The sequence below is a fragment of the Triticum aestivum genome, chromosome 4B, assembly GCF_018294505.1.
Source record: "Triticum aestivum cultivar Chinese Spring chromosome 4B, IWGSC CS RefSeq v2.1, whole genome shotgun sequence".
NCBI classification, from domain to species: Eukaryota; Viridiplantae; Streptophyta; class Magnoliopsida; order Poales; family Poaceae; genus Triticum; species Triticum aestivum.
In genome coordinates this window covers 226688810-226707156 of record NC_057804.1, presented here as the reverse complement: position 1 = coordinate 226707156, position 18347 = coordinate 226688810, and the positions used below count along the sequence as shown (strand labels likewise).

The 18347-nt window shown below is 42.6% G+C and overlaps 2 long non-coding RNA genes across 39 annotated transcripts; both read right to left on the bottom strand.

Annotated features, from left to right (window-relative positions):
* Positions 1-593: 593 nt before the first annotated feature.
* LOC123091872 (uncharacterized) lies at positions 594-6651 on the bottom strand. Of its 33 annotated transcripts, none has more exons than XR_006443697.1 (10): positions 6191-6651; positions 6008-6060; positions 5905-5939; positions 4781-5768; positions 3448-4692; positions 3150-3355; positions 2697-2773; positions 1941-2038; positions 1731-1863; positions 594-1223 (listed from the first exon to the last, which is right to left on the bottom strand). It is a non-coding gene; the product is annotated as an uncharacterized lncRNA (long non-coding RNA). The 33 variants fall into 33 exon arrangements; XR_006443688.1 differs by having other exon boundaries at positions 1731-1843; XR_006443699.1 differs by having other exon boundaries at positions 1731-1820.
* Positions 6652-8854: 2203 nt separating this feature from the next.
* LOC123091871 (uncharacterized) lies at positions 8855-16867 on the bottom strand. 6 transcript variants are annotated; one of them, XR_006443672.1, is made up of 4 exons: positions 16183-16867; positions 15841-16071; positions 11219-15304; positions 8855-11126 (listed from the first exon to the last, which is right to left on the bottom strand). It is a non-coding gene; the product is annotated as an uncharacterized lncRNA (long non-coding RNA). The 6 variants fall into 6 exon arrangements; XR_006443671.1 differs by having other exon boundaries at positions 8855-11320; positions 11574-15304; XR_006443673.1 differs by having other exon boundaries at positions 8855-9299; positions 9393-15304; positions 16183-16860.
* Between the last annotated feature and the right edge of the window lie 1480 nt (positions 16868-18347).

The following is an 18347-nucleotide window of genomic DNA, read 5'->3' as shown; positions in this document are numbered from 1 at the left end:
CAATGGTGTCGCCCACATCCTCCTCTCCCCGCTATGGCATCGTTGGCCTCCTTCTCTGATGACAACCCCTCCCGCCACCACATCGGCATGGAGCCCGTGCGCTCGCCAATCAGGCATCATGGTCAGATGGATCCTATTGTTCGGTGCAGAAAGGCTCGCCGCTGACGGCGCCCTCGTCTCTACAACCGGCACAAAGGTGTGACGCAGCGAGGAGGGACGACGCCCGCATCGTTTACATGAGGCACAATGGTGTGGCACAACGAGGTGGAGAGACGGCACCCTCAGCGTCAACATCGAGCACGCCGGGGTGGCGCAGTTAGGAGGGATGGCACCCTTGTCGTCTAAATCATGTCGTGTTTTTCCCCGCCACAAGTCTTCATCTTGTCTTCGTCATCTCATCTCCGCCCATAACTCGACTTGCCTCCAATCCAAGTCTCTCTGCTATAGCATGCAGTTTTTCATCACATCCTAAATATATCCCCATTCTATTGTGCATGCCCTACTTCCTCCCTGACGCGTGTCTTCTTCGCACTAACTTTATTTTCTCTGTTGGCAATGTAGATGTCACTTCGCAACAATTAGCAACCCCTTGATGCATCAATATATGAATATATACAATACAATGAGATGAGGGTTATACAATACGATGAGATTTATGGCACTACATTGGGTGTAATACCCATGCGTTGCTACTTAATTTGTTCACCCCCACTCCTTGATTTATCTCAACATGCAGCATAGACACCTCCGCATCTAATCACATCGAGCCACGTCATATCTCATGCAGTCCCACTCAAGCCCACCTCCTCGGGTCTGACCTATAAACTCCATCATCAATTATTTTATTTTTCCTATTTGTTCGCTGGGCTATGCTTGCCTCTACTATACTCTCATCCAGCAGTTCCGTAAGCCTAACAGTCAAGACTCAACGCCAGCCGTCTAGCCCGAAATTGTTTGCTCTTCCGCTTCTGAAACCGCTACTGAAACAGACGACGCACTTTCCTAGCCCACATACATAGTCTCACCTCCCCACAAAAAATTCTCTGCAACCAATAAACGGTGGTCCACACATCTCATCTTCCATCCTATCGATCAAGGTGCAGCCGACAGAGATGATATTCAGCACGCAACCTCATGCTCACGTCAAGACGGGCCTTGATGATGCGCCTGAACGATAGCGCATCGCCGGCGACGCCTTGGCTTTGCCCGTTGCCAAATAAACACTAACGAAGGAAGCCAGTAAATGCTCGTTAGTTATACCATGGAGCAAACCACTCAAGTGCTTCTTGGTAATAGAATCCCTAAAGAAAATTTACTATAATTGTAGATGTGTACCACTTCATCTTTGACAATTTCCTTCTGAACCCATATTGAGCTAGATCTCTCTGACAGCATATGATAAATAGTTTTGGCAGTACATGCTGCATGCTTATGGTTCCAAAAAAATGATAGATTATATGGCACTACAATGTTGCATTCTTATATTATCACGACACATGTTGGTATTATACATAAAAGATTAATTGACAGTTAGCCTGCATTTAAGAATCAAGATTTGTCCCTGCTAAAATGTGAATAACTAACTATATCTCACCATTTTGAAATCAACACAGAAACCGCATTGTAAATTTGAGAAATGGTAGTTATGCAGCAATCAGTAAGCTAACAGATTGAACTAAATTGATGACTGAAGTCTGAAAAATGAGAATATATATATTTAACTGAATTACCAATGGCCTTAGGTTGCAATATGGTATCCTGGGCTGTACAAAAAGTGCAAGTAGTGCAGTCCTTTGGCCAACCCTGCCGCAATCCTATTCCTGGTGTCCCAAGTATGTCACCGCTAAATAAAAAATTGTTCGTCTAACTGAGACAATTTATGTATGCAACAATACACATTTATAAGAAAATATACCCAAATTAAACTATACAAGATTCACCTTATGCTAGGAAAGAGCTTTTCCTTATTGTTTATATGGCTCTTGTAAGGAAGGAACAAACTTTCCTCTCCAGATCTCTAGAAGTGATCCGAGCATACCTTCCAACAAAGCATAGATAAAACTTAAAAACCCTGTAATTTTTCGAACTCCTTAAGTAGAAAAAACAAGAAACGCTGTCAATGTTCAACTAAATATTTGTTGTTTCGGTAAACTTCAGAGAACATGGCATGCTCATGACAGGGACTATGTGATGCCAACACCAACAGACATCTGACATAGTTAATGAACTCTAGTAGAAGCGTTGATCAAAAGGAAGATAATCTGGAGTTCAGCTATATTCTTAAAAGTACCTTCTAACCTCACAGAATCTAGAATGTACATTCGTGAGAAATCTTGGACATTATATCCCGAGTTATATAAATCAGCTCATAAGGAATAACGACTGGGTGAGTTGTAAAATTAGTTGTGGTATATTTGCAACAGAGAGCGTCATGGCTGCCTCGACATAAGGCGACAAATAGGATTTCATTACAAATCCTGAAACTCACTTTTGGGTTCTAATTATTTAATCCTTGCTATGAAACACAAAAACAAACAAAGGAACCATTTATTATTTGGGAGTGTTGAAACCAAACTATATACAATCCATGGCCATATGGCAAACCATAAGTTAGAGCATTTCAATCAACTATAACAACAGAATGTACAAGTGCATATAAGTAAGAACCTTGGTAGAACAGATGTCTGCGTAACTACCTCAACATATGTGCAGCACTAAGTCATGGTAGAATCATATGATTACTTCATGTGTTAACTTCCTCGACACTCTTATCCTGTAATCTAAATCTCAATGAGCATTTGCTGGTTCAGCCACAACCATCCATCAAAATACACGAGATAAATGCAGATAATAATTTATATCCTTGACCTACTGAGGATATCTATAGAGACTGGACCTTCATGTTTTACAAAATATGAAGTCTGATTTTCGTGGAATATTCATGTTGGTGGAAGCACTTCATTTTCAATAAAATACAGAAGATACAAAACCAACCTTACTTAACCTAACGTTCCCCTAGGCCTCCCTCTGTAAATTTTAGTTTGACCAAAATAATGATGTTATCCAGTCATACTACCTAAGAACAATTGGATGTTCTACAGAGAAGCTATGCATTACAGAGGAAAGGTTTAGTTTTTAGAAAGCCACACCTCCGTCAGCCACGGCTGTCCTCCTGGCACCTGGGAGCGGGTATCCTTTATGTATAAGGTGTCGTTTCTTCTCTTCCCCGTAAGCCTCTGCCTCGGCTCTCCAGCCTTGTCGCCCTCCTCCTCTGACCGGCGACAACCTCCTTGTGCATCATCTCACCCACCTCCTCATCCAGCAAATCATCGTAGTAATTAGGAAACTATGGCATCTGCACAATTATCCATGCTATTATAGGATCTGTCAATTCAAAATGAGTGTAAATAGTGGGAGTTATCCCACTCTCCGAAATTGAATTTTTACCTTGCCGCTGAAGCTGCTCTAGAACTACATCGCGAGCAGAACAAAGTCACCACAAGGTGCTCCAGTCATCTATAGTATCAAAGCCAGCAGCTAAAGAAAATTAGTTACAGTTTGCAGCATAGGAAATCACAAGCTAGCTAGTACATGCTAAATAAAACATCTAAATTCAGATTGAATAAACATCTAGGTTCAACTAAAAGATGATGTTCCACACCGAGATAAAATATGACACCCTCTTTTGCCTAGAACTTAATCATGTATACTGGCATACATACATCCCATAAAAGGTAATACATAGTCAGATCATTACAAGTCAAAACTATATCATCAGCCAGGGCTTGGATTGGTACAAACACGTGTGTAGAACGATACTGAATTTATCATAGGTAGAGATAGAGACTCCATAGAATGCAAAGCTAGCAGCATGACCAACTTCATCGAGCAGCAAGAGAAGGGAAGAACATGACAATTGGGAGGGCTGAGGCAACAACGACAATAGAGCGTCATCCAGCGGAAGCAACAGAAATACCGGGAGACACAGCGTACTTCACATCTTCAGGTTGATGGGAAGATCTGGTCCTGCGGCTTTTTCAGGCTTCAAAGCTTTCAAGGGGTACATGCCACTGCGCCGATGCGGATGGACCGACAGCAAGCACCGACCCGCACCTCAGTCAGGGGCGTCCATGGGGCGGCGTGCGTGTGACAGTTAGTGTTGATGCTAGAGCAAACAATGACTAAACGTAGCAGATCAAAACAAAATTGAGCTATTCAACACACATCAGAACTGACCTGCATGAAAATTATTTGTTTACTCATTAAAGTTATCTCTGAACCTGTGCTGATAAAACATGATCATCACTGAATTTTCATTTTGAAAAACTAACACGACAATCCCACAACTAAGTTGTTTGTCTCTAAAATAAAAATAGGAAACCTAGATGTATGCATTGCTCACAACTATCCCCCTGATGAAATACAAACATGCACTTCCTCTGTCGACAGGCCTCTGACGCATGCCCTCCTCACTACTCCGAGGAGATGATTGCATAATTCTTAAGAGGTTGAAGAATTGTATAATTTTTTTTAACCCACTCTGAATCTACTGCTGCAAAACTTACACATTCATGCCTTTCCCTTTAATTAGTATTTTTTTAAATGCATAAAGAACAACATGGACGACCTGCTAGTTGCATGAAAACTCCATGAGAACATTGGGCAGATAAAGGTCCATCACCACCATGAATTCTACAGACAATCAACTAAATTAATTCTCAATGGGCTTGGAGAGAACGAGCAAAGCCAAAATTAGTGGTCTAATGGCGGGTCACCCAACTATTCAAGAAGAAGAAGGCGCCGAGCAACTCGCGTGCATCCGCCTGTTTCCTCCCACATTGGGGCGGCTGGCGCCGATGTTGACGCTCTTCTGCTTCCCTATAGGGCATGGGGCACCTGGATCAAGAAATTGCTGGTTGACGCATGGATAGGGCAAGAAACTTGCTCACATCAGACTGTCCAGGTTGAAAGCATTATTAGAAATCTGATGTTGGCGAATTAGACTGGTATGAACAACAGAACTCAAACGAAACAAAGCTGCGAGAAACCCAACGGTGCAGCTAGGAGCAAATCAAGAATCCCTAGAGTGGTCGTTTGGAACACATACACACAAATAATAATGGCAGGTTGATGATAAGCTACAAGCACCACTACAATTTGTACGCACTGCTTGGGTATCCTGCAAATAAAACAGAGGTAATAAATTCCTTATAGCTAATCACGTGAATATAGCAAATTGATTACCTGTGGTTTGATTCCATGTGCTCTATCCAAAATAGATCAAATCTGCAGGACATCCTAGGCTATGAGCGGTCAGCTGTAGATGCTGCTGCTTGTGCTTTTGCACCAAAGGGGCCTGAAGAGCCCCATCTCCCTTCAACAACCTCTGAATAGTAAAGAATGTCATATAACAAGTAATTAGGAAAAAGATAGTCTAATCGACATCAATTCGTTCAAATAACCATATGTGCATAGTGACAAAAGTATGTTTCACAGGGGGATTGTAAAGTATGTTGCAGCCTCAGAAGCAAGCTTCATGCGTTGCCGATGCTCAAAATTGATGTATATATATTAACCCCACCGTCCCAATAAGGTGAATAAATCTGCGAAAGAAATAAGGATGGAAACCTACTGTGAACTCGTTTTCTGATGGCTAGCAGCAACATAAAACAACAACCACTTTTATAAACTGAACCAAAAAAGAAAATGATCCAGAACTGAACCAAAACGTCATGTCTCCGATTTCTGATATTTTTTCCTCCAATCTCCTGCAGACAGGAGAGCAGTATTGCACTAAAAATAAATAAATAAACTTGAGAATCTGAATACTACTATAAGGCATAAGATGTCCTTGGCATAATTATAATAAAGAAGGGAAAAACTGAACCAAAATGTGGTGTGCACCTCACGTCCTCAATGGATGCATGCCCAAGATGCTGCTGCAGGTGATAGATATTGTGAGCCACCTGGGGGTGGGGGTAGATAAGATTGGATGGGGGAAGCTCACCTCATGTCCAGGCGATGGCTGCTCCACCTCCTCTCCTCTGGCCGCTGTACCACCTAGAGACAAGTGAAGAGAGAGACACGCAGGGGTCAGAGGAAGAAGAAGCCGCCTGCACATCACTCACTCACTCACGCATCACAGGAACAAGGAAGAAAACCAGAGGAAGAAGAAGGAAGGGGATCTGACCTAGGGTGCCATGGGTGGGGCTCGATTGCTAGGGTTTCGGACGGCGGTTACGGGGTGGAAGGAGGTTGCTTCGTGGTGGAGGAGCCGAGCCGGCGGCTGTCCTCTGCTGGTCGACGCAGCCAAATCCATCAGATCCAAATCCTCTGCTAGGGGCGGCTACGTTGGCCTCCCCACCTTGAGATCCAAATCCATCCCGTCACCCGTATTCCTCCCTCATCTGGCCATGGAGATCAGCTCATCCTCTCCCGCGGCGGCGGGATCGGCGGCGGCGAACGGGTAACGCGGGGATCGAGGATACTCTGGAGGCCTCGATCCTTGATGTGAGCGCGAGGGCGGCGGCGAAGGGATGGATTTGAGATGGCTTCCGTCGAGGTAGCGCAGGGAGCGGCGGCGGCAGGATGCGAGTGCGATGGCGTTGGCGTGGCGTGGTTCCCTCGAGGTGTTTTCGATAGGACGACGAAAATAAACCGGTATACGATGACGAAAAAAACAGGTGGCGGGAGTATGACGAAAAAAAACCAGCGAAAATTGACCGGACGACTATTCACCGAGTCGTTCATTAGGAGTAGATACTAACGGGGGTTTGAAATCAGTACCACCTTGTGACGGTGAACCCACGGAGTCAATCCGTGTTTTATTATTAATTAAGGAAAGATAGGTATATATGTATATACTAGCACAAATGCCCGTGTGTTGCAACGGGTACAAAAGAAAAATGCTTAGAAACCTAAAAAACAATTCACCACTTAAACAACTTTGCAAGTAACAGTTGTGGTATAAAGACAAAAGAACTTTTGAGAATTCTCACATGGAAACATTCGTTAATTAAATATGATAGCTTCAATAGGAAATGCATATTTATAGCTATTAATGTATGAATTGAGGGCTACCTTGATGTAGATATATTACTTAAATACATGTAGATTGTTTTTGTTTTCACTTCGTTGCTCTTCTCCAAGTCTCTTTAGCCATGAAGTTGTGATATTTTTATTAAGTGGCATTGTTTCATCTGCCATTCCCACTATGAAACAAATGTAGTTGTTGTCCCGGGTTACTTTCTTTTAATTGTTTCCACAATTGCACCTTCAACTAAAGCATCAAATCCGATTGCATGATCTTATTTTGCTTTATTCATCAAATTCAAACTCCAGCTCCCCTGTGTCATTGATATAAAGCAGTTTTAACTCCCTTTTACTTCCTCTTTTCACATGAGAGGTAAGAGTATATAATAGGTCTGACCCATTGATATCATTAATTGATGGTCTAATTAACTCTTACCTTCTTACCTCACATGTAAAAAGAGGGGGTAAGAGGGAGCATATGTTAAAATTTGTTGTTGATATATGATTAGGTAGACCGAAAACGATGTGGAGCTCGCTGGTACCGTATTTCTGTTTAAAAAAACTTCAATGATTTATATAATACTATGCATTCAACTACTATATCATTAGTTTTACAAAACAAATAATTTCATGCACAAACTTATTGTTTGATTATATGCAAGCCACTTCTAACTATTATGTGCGATCTAAGCATAGTAGTGTAGCTATGATGTTTGTACTGAGCACACGTAGGCTTTCTAGGTTTTTGCCATATGATTTTGTGTTGCCGGTTTCTCACATCATTTTCGAGCTTGTAATTGTATGGTATGTAATAACAGTAGCAAAAATGTCATAGAGTATTTATGTCTGGTATTTATTTATTTTACTTGGGAACCTTTGAATCGGTCAACCAGCACTAGTATTCATGCGTTATCACCATATTTTTGGTGGACATCCTTCCTCCTTATCGGTCAAGTTTTCGTCCTATTTCTTGCATTGTTCTCTCTTACTATCACGTCCAAATTGTCCAGCGAGTCGCAAAATATAGTTCTACTCTATTAGAGTCTCCATGTTGAAGCTATTTAGCGAAGGAAAAGGTTCTTATTTAAATTCACAAAAAAAATGGATTGTTTGAAAGTGTACATATTCATGATGCTTCAAGAACTTGTAAATTTGCACAAAAAATGTTTTTTACGATTGATGTTTTAATGCTCCAGGAAAAAAAAATCATGATTTTCCTTAAATGCCGCACAAATCTCGTCAATTTTCATGGAAATTGACATGCACACGGAAGATAATTGTGACTATTTTTCTTTCAAATGGCTTGGTAGTTGACTGTTGTTACGGTTTTACCTGGTAGCTCATCCATTTTTTTGACATTTTTGCACTAAGAATACCTAAAAAAATACTAATTAATTGAACCTGGCTCATAGAAAAATTAATCATGTCTGGTGTGCTGCAATACTAACGCAATGTGGCTCCTTAATTAGCTCCTTGTGATGCTCCGGAAGCCCGCTCCCATCGGAGCTGGCGGCGCTGTACATGTCGGTGTCGTGGTCGATGCTTTCCATCTTGGCGCGCGTTAGCCTTGCTGGCCCGGAATTGCTACCAGTTACAGACGCAGCCAAGCCGCTGCAGTTGGTACTCGGCTATTCGCGGTTCTCTTATATTGTACCATACTGTCCACTAGCTCCACCATGCACATCTCTACCTCCTTATAATCGGTGCTCGCTTCCTCACATAATTGTAATCGTGTCTTATATTCAGTTCTTTATCAATAACAACATTCAAGGTCCATTCATATGAAGCTTCCTGCTAGTCTGCTATAAGGGCGTACTCAACAGATTTAATCACAGTGCTTTTCCATGCCAAAATAAATATAAGGGGTGAGAACCTTGTTTGCAAACGATCCTTTGTTGCCACAGTTATCAACTAAATACTGATTCAGAGATCACGAGGAATGAGGACAGCGAACAACTTTAAAAGAGAGCCTTGTTACATAAAGAGGAAACTCACCTAAGTCATACATCAGATAATCATATTTCTATACGCCAGTAAATCCATGGAAGCAGATAACATAATAACCAGGTGATGCGAGGCTTGGCATAGAGGAGGTCATAGGCGTTGAGGCCACCAAGCCCAATCTTGACTGCTGCTCCTCTCTTTCTTCCTCTACTATTTTTTTCTGGAGGGGCTTTCTTCCTGTACTGATTCGCTCAACGCCATGCTTTCCTGATCATCCTCTTCCTCTTATCACCAGCTAGGCATTTAACTAATCAGGGTAAATGCTGAAAGGTACATTCGACAAACCATGTCAATGTGATCTACATGGATCGATTGATCAAATAGTCAAAAACTAAGAAATCTAAATCTGAACTAACCAAAAAAAGCAAACAATCTTCAGGCTACGTAACTGTACCCACATGTCTGCTCCAAGGAATTGGTTATGGAAAGAAAAGGGAGTACAATGGAGTTGGGTTGATGCCTAATGGACGACCAGTTGTTCCTGCTACGCCAGCTTCCCGCCTTCCAGCTTGAATTGATGCTGCCACTACGGCCAGCAAACATCCGCCGCCAAGGTTCATGCATGGCTGCTTCGCGTACGCCAACACGCCCTGTCTTACCACCGGTATGCTGCTGCTCATCCTGCCGTCTACACGCCCTTGCAGATTCAGTGCACCAGGAGAAGAAAAATCAATGAAAAATAGAAAGACCAGATGATATACGCAATGACAGATGACACACAACAAGGGACTTATTTGTGAAGGACCAAGCTAACAACATTCATATACGGTTTTAAAGCTTGGGGCTTCCCTTGAATGGCAAACACTCATTTAGTTCTACACCAGTCAATGTAAAAAAATTAAGGAGCAGCATCAAAGATCAACCAAAATGTTACAAAATAATTTTAAAACGCAAGGCCCAAATCTGGAATGGTCATTGTGAATTGGCTCAGAGAATGTGAACCATATAACCAGGAAAGTGCTATATATAACAGCATAACCGAAGATTATCACAAAATTCATAACTGTCAACCTCTACCGACACAGTTGTGCCCATTCAAAAAATCACCAAATTTGAGGTTGAAATTAAATTGCATTTAAGCCAAGGTTATGATCAAATACAGCTTAAGAGAAGTTGTAAGATTTTAGGACATAAATTTGTTGGATAACTGCATATAAATATGTTTTATAGAACTAAACGCTCTTATATTTCTTTATAGAAGGAGTACTTCACAATCTGAATATAAATTGATATACATGAGTAGAGCCAGAGCTTTCTGAATCATCAATTAGACAATTAGGAGATGCTATTATACCTCCTGGTCTAGAGGATGCAATCAACTAAAAAGTCTTAAGGTCACCCTAAAAAAAGTCTTAAGGTACCAAATTTAACAATTATCATTTGAACCTACAGACGCTTGTGGAAAGAACAGAAAGCAAAAGTTACAACTAACCAAGTCTAGATGATATATAGATTATTTTGGAGGAAAGATGTTATCTGGGAACACATCTTATGTTTTTGTACAGGTTGTATAACATACTATCACCATCTGACATGTGGCTAGTAAAAACTCATGGGGAAGAAAACCTGAACAGTTTAAGCGGACCTTCAGGAAGCTGAAGTCATGCAAGAGCTTTCCACCTGTCAAATCAACAATCAGTGAACCCAAAAATATAAAGGATATCTTCCGCTAGAGCATGAGTTTATTCACCTTGTTAATATTAGCATTGTTGTGAGCAACTGAGCATATATGGCACCTTTATAGGTTGGACCAAACAACAAATTCTCCTGTAATTTGTGTGGTGCTACTTAATAGGTTGGATCAAAATCTTACCTTCACAGAACTCTTAGCCCTACCAGAAACAATCCACCGACCATCAGGAGCGAATCAAGCAGATCAATCCTCTCACTATGACCCTGATATGTGTGAATGAATTTCTACCATGTCATTTCTTTTCCTCTTCCACGAGTTCCTCTTCATCTTTAGCTTCAAAACATTTCTGTTAAACCAATGGACAACACCATCAATGTCAACAAACAAGATGAAACTAACCAATAACTGGTTCCACACACCGTGAGAGACATAGCCAACATACATCCGTGATCCAATCCTGCTTATCAGACAAAAATTTAGAATAGAATTATCTCTTTATCAGCAGTTCGTCCAACTTGCTGGACTGCCTCCTAATCAAAAGGCTTCTACCTTGCGGCCTCTCTCTTTCAGGCCTCCTCTTCTTCCTCTACTTGAGGCAGGCCTGACCATAAGTACCAACCTGCCCTTAATCTTTGAGACACCAGTAGCTAGCTGCTCAGTTTAGCGAACAATAGTTTATTTGTACAAGTAAAAGAGCAGCATCGGAATGGGTTTGATTTACTAAACTGAAAATCAATAGTTGAAACAAATAATCATGGATGCATCCACCACAAAAACAAGGAACTGGAAGAAAAAGTGGGGCGTGGCTGTCACCATGTCACAGCAACCGTGTGTGCATGAGCAGATCGACCTCAGCGCCGCCAGCTTATGGCTCAGGCAGGGAGAGAGGGAAAGGAGGCCTCACCGTGGTAGGGCTAGGAGGGGGCTGGAGTGCTCCACCTCGCGTGATCCCCCTTCTTACCCCGCGTAGGGGTTCGTCGCATGCGGGCCATCGAGGAAGGGCCGGATGGGTAGGAGGGGATGGATCGGGGAAGCTGAGTGCACGCCAGAATTAGGCCGGGGATCCTCTCGTCCTCTGCTTCGACGCCTGCCTCCACCTGCAAGGACTTCGCGCCGCCGCGCCGGACCCCTCCGTCTCCCGCGCCAGTCCGCCTTCGCCCAGCTCCGGCGAGCTCCTCGCTAGGTCGCCGCACAACCCCTCCTTTTTTCCTTCTTCTCTCCCCCGCCTCACCGTCCCCTTTGTGCCTAGGAGCCGCGGATGCCATGGATCCGCCTGTGCTCAGGCCTTCCTCGTCGTCACCTCCGACCCTCGCCTCCGGATCTGCCCCCAGCCCCTGCAAGCTCGAGCGTCGTCGGCGTGTAGCCGGTCGTGCAGGGGTAAACGTGCCGGCGTGGTGGGCGGTGGCGGCGCACGGCGGCGCGCGAGGCAGGAGGTGGAGACGGGGATTGGGAGGCAGGGTTGTGCGAGGGCTGATTTTCTTTCTTTTTTCTCGGTTGTACTGGTCCGGGTTAACTTATTCCGAGTATTGCGCGTTGAATACCCAAAACAGTAGGATTTTTCTGAAAAACGTCGCGACGGTGAACCCGGAGACCCAATCCGTGCTTTATTATTACTAGCAAAAATGCCCGTGCGTTGCAACGGGAGAAAAAAGTACTCCCTCGAACCCAATAAAGCATGCCTACATGATCCTTTCGTCCATGACATCTACGTCAACACAATAGCCTGCCCATGTTGCCACTTATCCTTCATTCAGCCCTTGACAACGATGGTTGTGTTATTTACCTGATCAAAGCACGTTGGAACATGATCGATTCCAAGGTGATGAGGTCAACCACCGCATGACACACTTGTCATTAAACTGCTCAGGGGAATGTTTCAAACTTAAAATAATTAATCTTGTCAAGCTGGATATGAGGGTCAACCTCTCTGAGCTACTCCTGCACCTAGTCTATACACCGATCTATTCCTGCATCAAATCCATATACTGCCACAATACTCCAGCTCGCTTTTGACTTGTAATGTTGTGGGCTTGTTTAATGGAGGGGGGGAGTGGGGGGTGAGTCATGCACGTGTCCCCACATGCCTCTTTAGTGCTTCGCTATGGAGCAAATGCCAAAAATTTCCTTCATTTATCAATAATACAATTGGAGATATGTTCTTTACAAACAGTACACGAATGATCATCTATAACATCCCCTTCGACTATACTACAATGATCTAATGCATCTTAGCTAAAAATATAATATCAGAATCTACATAAAAATTATTGACCAACACAAAGGTAAGAAACTTCTCGACAAATAAAAAGTGATAATTCACGTGCAGACACTTTTGCCCGTAAATGAACAAATATATTGATGGTGGCCTTATTCTTGGAGCATTTCTTCAAGTAGAAGCTATAGAAGGACAGATAAGCAGTCAATGGTTTTCAAATGGATTACAACATAAGGATGTATGTAGACATATTTTAGAGTATAGATTCACTCATTTTGTTCCGTATGTAGTCACTCGTTGCAATCTCCCGAAAGACTTATATTTGGGAACGAAGGGAGTATATTTCAATGCACAATTCCTAAAGAACATTAACATCTAACAGGATTTTCATTGCAACTCTATAAAAGGGCACTGAGTATACTAAAACCTTCAAGCATTTTGAAATGTTGAGTAATTGACAATGAAATAGGCAAGCCATGTTTCGCCAATTTGAAAAGCAAGTGCTGCTGATATATGTAGATAATCCATAGTGATGTATCTGTCCTTCACCTTGATATCAATTTGCAGGAAAATAAAACAAATGCGACATACTTGAAAATATTATTTTCATGTTGGACTATTTTTTCTACAAACAGATACATGGTTTCACAAAAGCTCATCTAGAAGATCAATAAACTTAAATGATTTACGCTAGTAGCATCTAGTCAAGTACATTATTCTGCTAAAAATATACTGAACCTCGGAATGACTGGCTTGTGCAATTGTCGGAATTATTACAAAAATTGTTTGAATTTTTTTATCAACTAAAAAGACAACCCAAAGCAGCACATGTGGTTAAGTACGATACACAAATTACCTGAAATTATACTTTTTTTTCAATTTTTCATGCTTATGTTGTTAGATATATTGTGCATATACCACCACTACAGTTTCCAAAATGCTTAGTGGTCCAAAATATTTAAGAGAACTGCACAATCATGGAGTACCAGGTAATCGAACATTAAAGAGTTGGAGATATAAACAAAATCCTACGTGTGAAGATTCTGTAAACCTTTTGTATCCATTGAAGCTTCAGGGATATGTAGTTGGCTATGTCGCATGTCAGTTGCTGGAAAAGGGCCAGAAGAACACGTTGGTCCAGAGAAATGGGGTTCGGTGCACACAACCCTCGCAAAATAACCTGGCCGAAAGCATATTCGAGTATCCGGTATCCACAGTGATACATATGCTAATTAAAACGCTGAATAAACTGATAAAAGTGGTTCTCCGTGTAACAGAAGCATGGGTGCATGAGATGGACTAACTATGAGATGCAAAACTCTATGTATTTGTAGGCATTGTTTGATTTTCTCAAGCGGAAATAAGAAAATGGGGAATATGCGAACAACTACACTTCAAGTTTTATGTGTGGAAAATAACTGAGAGCACAACCAAGACGAGAGCACAACCAAGACACCCCCCCGTCAAAATTTTCGCTCGGATATTACTCTGCTCAACTCGTTCACCGGGTCCAGTGAAACATCAACCTGAAACAGCAATTACAACCAGTAAACCAAATGCTTGATACTTTTATTATTCAGAAAACACACGAAATATCTATGTTAGGTGGAGGGTTAAAACTATATCTCATGTCTGAGTTGTACTGAAGGCCAAGGGTGGAAACACCCTGATTAAACAATCATCTCCATCAATGTAGACCAACCATCGTGCAAGGCACCTACAGTTTCTCTCTTATTATCACAACATAGAAAATCATACTCGTGCAAAGAACATTATACATACAGATAACAAGCAGAGTAAGCACATAGAAAATGACAGTCATCCACACTCCCCAAAGTAAGCAGGCAGTTAGCATAAATAGCTAGTCATTGATCAAAATTTAGCTAACCTGGTCACCGTAAGTTAGAACAATATTCTTCCTTGATAACAACACAAAACTCAATTGCAACTGAATCAGAGCCGACACGACACGGTCCAGATCAAATAATTTCATGGCGATGTTGTTTAGAGTGAGTGTTTTTTCAGTTGAATAAATGAGTCATCTGGAGCGAAATTTTGGGATGCCAGCACACTGTATTATTTTCTGATGTATCATATCAACACCATGGAGCTGCCTATCATGGCGCTTTGTTTTCTCTACCAGCAAAATAATGGTGCTTTGTTTATTCATCTGGCACGTAAGGCAAATGGGTCTTGTAGAGGATACTGCACGCTTACACCATGTTGCTCATAAAGGTAACAGGGTTTGTCGACCTGGGGGTGTCCACCACATATGTTACAACCTTTGGAAATGTCGAGCAAAAGTTTCGGCTATGATAGCTAGCTCCTGAAGCCGACCAAGTAAAGATTTCAATCTACCCTGGGGTGTCCATCAGCACATAATCCAGTTGGTCTGCTAGCTTTTCAATAACAGATATAACCTTCAAGGATGAATATTGGACATCTATTAGCTGAATGGCACATGATAGAGGGGGGAAAAGATGTCTCACATACCATAAATGTAGCATACATATACAATTTTGCAAAAATAAGTTGTCACTATTCAGAGCAGAATCAAATAATTTTTTACAAACTCTGCATCACACTATAAATTAAGCTGCTGCCTTGTGACCATGAGGTCATGGGTTCAAGTCCTGGAAACAGCCTCTTACAGAAATGTAGGGAAAGGCTGCATACTATAGACCCAAAGTGGTCGGACCCTTCCCTGGACCCTGCGCAAGCGGGAGCTACATGCACCAGGTTGCCCTTTCTGCATCACACTATAAATTAAGCACAATTTCTGCAACATCTTACATTGAATGATGGAATTACATGAATCAATTACCCGCAAAAATGGAACAACCCAGTTTACTGAGTGGTTGTACGTTTGTACTGCCTTGAATTTTATAGCCTAACAGAGTACGTAAATAGTGCACATTACCATTCTAAACATTCGAGATGCATATAAGATGTGTACCTCATCAAACTTGGTTGAGAACAGGTTGAGTGAGGTAAGAATGCCAACATTGGGACCTAAGTCCGTACTCTTTCATCACCTCCTTGTAACGCACAGTATCACGGATATCAATGTTGGCTCCAAATGGCAGTGTCACCACCGCAGGGTCAAGGTTGAGCACATAACGCCTCATATTCGCCGATGCTTGCATATGACACACCAGACGGTGCATGAAGGTGGTCTTCCCTGTCCCTACATTTGTAGGCCAAAACAGAGTAAGCTTCCAATCACAAAATCTCAATAAAGCTCGACATATCACTGGTTCGGTCGGCCATCCGTCCTACCAACTGAATAGCGGCTCACCTTGTCCTGCGCGCTGGCCTTGGCCTCGTCCTCCACCGCTGCCTTGTCGTGCTCGTCGTCCTCAGGGAAGGCGAGCATGGTGTCCAAGTTGGCGACGCCCTCGCGCTTATCGTTATCGCGCACGGGCTTCTCGGCCGGCAGCACCTCCAGCGCCGGGGCCTTCATTGGCCGGCGCCGGCCCACGAGGGGATCTCCAGCCGCGCCTGCTGCTGCTGGCGGCGGCGGTTGCTGCTAGATATAATGGGATTGTGGGACGGACATACAAAACTTACTAAAATTCGGAGGGAGGCGCTGGTCTTCGAGACCGGCCATGGATCGCGACGAAGACCGGGAGGAAGGTCGGCGAGGTCAGGATGGGGCGGATACGGCTGCAGGAGGTCGATTCTGACTCGATCCGGGTGAGGCGCGGTCATTGGTGGCCATGGCTGCTCCTGTAGAAGGGGAGAGGCAATCCTTGTGTAAGGGAGAGAAACAGAGGGGAAGGAAACGGAGAAGAGGGACAATCATAAGAGGGGGCGCGAGGCGTGGAGGTCCGGCTATGGTCGACGACAGCGCGGCGGCCGGTGGCGAGGCCGAGCGCGAAGGCAGCGGGGCGGCGAGGGGCTCTGGATCGGGAGCTCCCCTCCCGATCTGGAGCTCGGGGGGCGCTGCGCGGGGGGAGGAGAGCCCGTGCGTCAGCCCAAGAACCAAACGTTTTTTCACCGTTGACCACTTAAAGTAGTACCGTGGGTTAATTACCAGAAAACAGTAGGGTCTTTTCTGCAAAAAGGACGCGACGGTGAACCCGGAGACCCAATCCGTGCTTTATTATTAGGGAGAGACTAGCAAAAGGACCCGTGCGTTGCAACGGGAGAGATAAATAATACTTTTTCTAAACATAATTTGTTGTAATAAACATACTTCAGAGTGAACCGGTGCATCTCAGGAGGGAAACAAATTGGATATATATTTAATTTATTAAATGAATCTAGCAAACCTTTATTAATTACATGTGCATCTTGTAATCTCTAGAGTATACTTTTTGCGTGACGGTTCACTGATAATCTTTGAGTTCCTTGTTTTCTTCTTCATCATATTCTAATCTGCATACGTGTTGAAATATACTACTCCCTTCGTTTCCAAATATAAGTATTTTTAGATATTTCAATATGGATAACATACAGATGTATATAGACGTGTTTTGGAGTGTAGATTCACTCATTTTACTCCGTATATAGTCAGTATTGAAATCTCTAAAAACGACTTATATTGAGGAACGGAGAGAGTATTTCCTTGATCAGTATGCTAGTTTCAAGCTCAAGATGTCCAATTGATCACTTCCAGGCAAAGTATGGGCAAATGCAAGGTAGAGCTAATTATAATTGAACGCTTTCTTCTTTGTAAAATAGGCATAAGAAATTTATTTTTTGGGATCAACTCCAAGCCAAAAATACATAATAAATTCATTTGACTGGAACTTTCATAATCAAGTTAGGCTAGAGGAGCCAAGTTCAAAAAATTCAGGGTATTACTGGTGCTGATCCATGCCAACCACCATCCTTGGAAGAAATATCGCTCCAACGAAGGACTATCTCTCGTCTTCTTGGCGTGTTTAAGTTATAGTGGCATGATTTCACTGAAATGGGATCCCTGCCCTCGGAGTGTATTCACAGAACTCCCTCACCTACACAAATATTAAAATGAAGTTATAAGATTTAGTCTAGAGTCTTACCCCGATTCACGGCCTTTCATTTATATAATTAGACACAAAGTACTATGATATAAGAAGCACACCAAAAAGTATTCATGTTAAACAGTAAGCAAGCATGACATATGTATATCAGCTAGAATCTGCTGCTGCAAAGAGCCTAGCAAATTAACAAAAAATTATACCAATTCTTGGCATGATGCAGACCAAATCTACATATGAAGTTCTAAATCATACAATGCAACATCCAAGGAAACTGAAAGGGAGAAACTCAAGCATCTAGAGATCATGTACACAAAGTATTGCTCTGTAGCGAAGCAAGCTGTTTCCCATAAATTTAGTAGGCTTAGTACAATGAAAGAATTGGTCCTGATCGGTCAAGCTCCACAAATTTGGTATCTTTTAAGTGACAATATCCCCACTTATTTTCCAAAGTGATTATCAATTACCAAAAAGGGATCCCGATCTCAATTGTCGG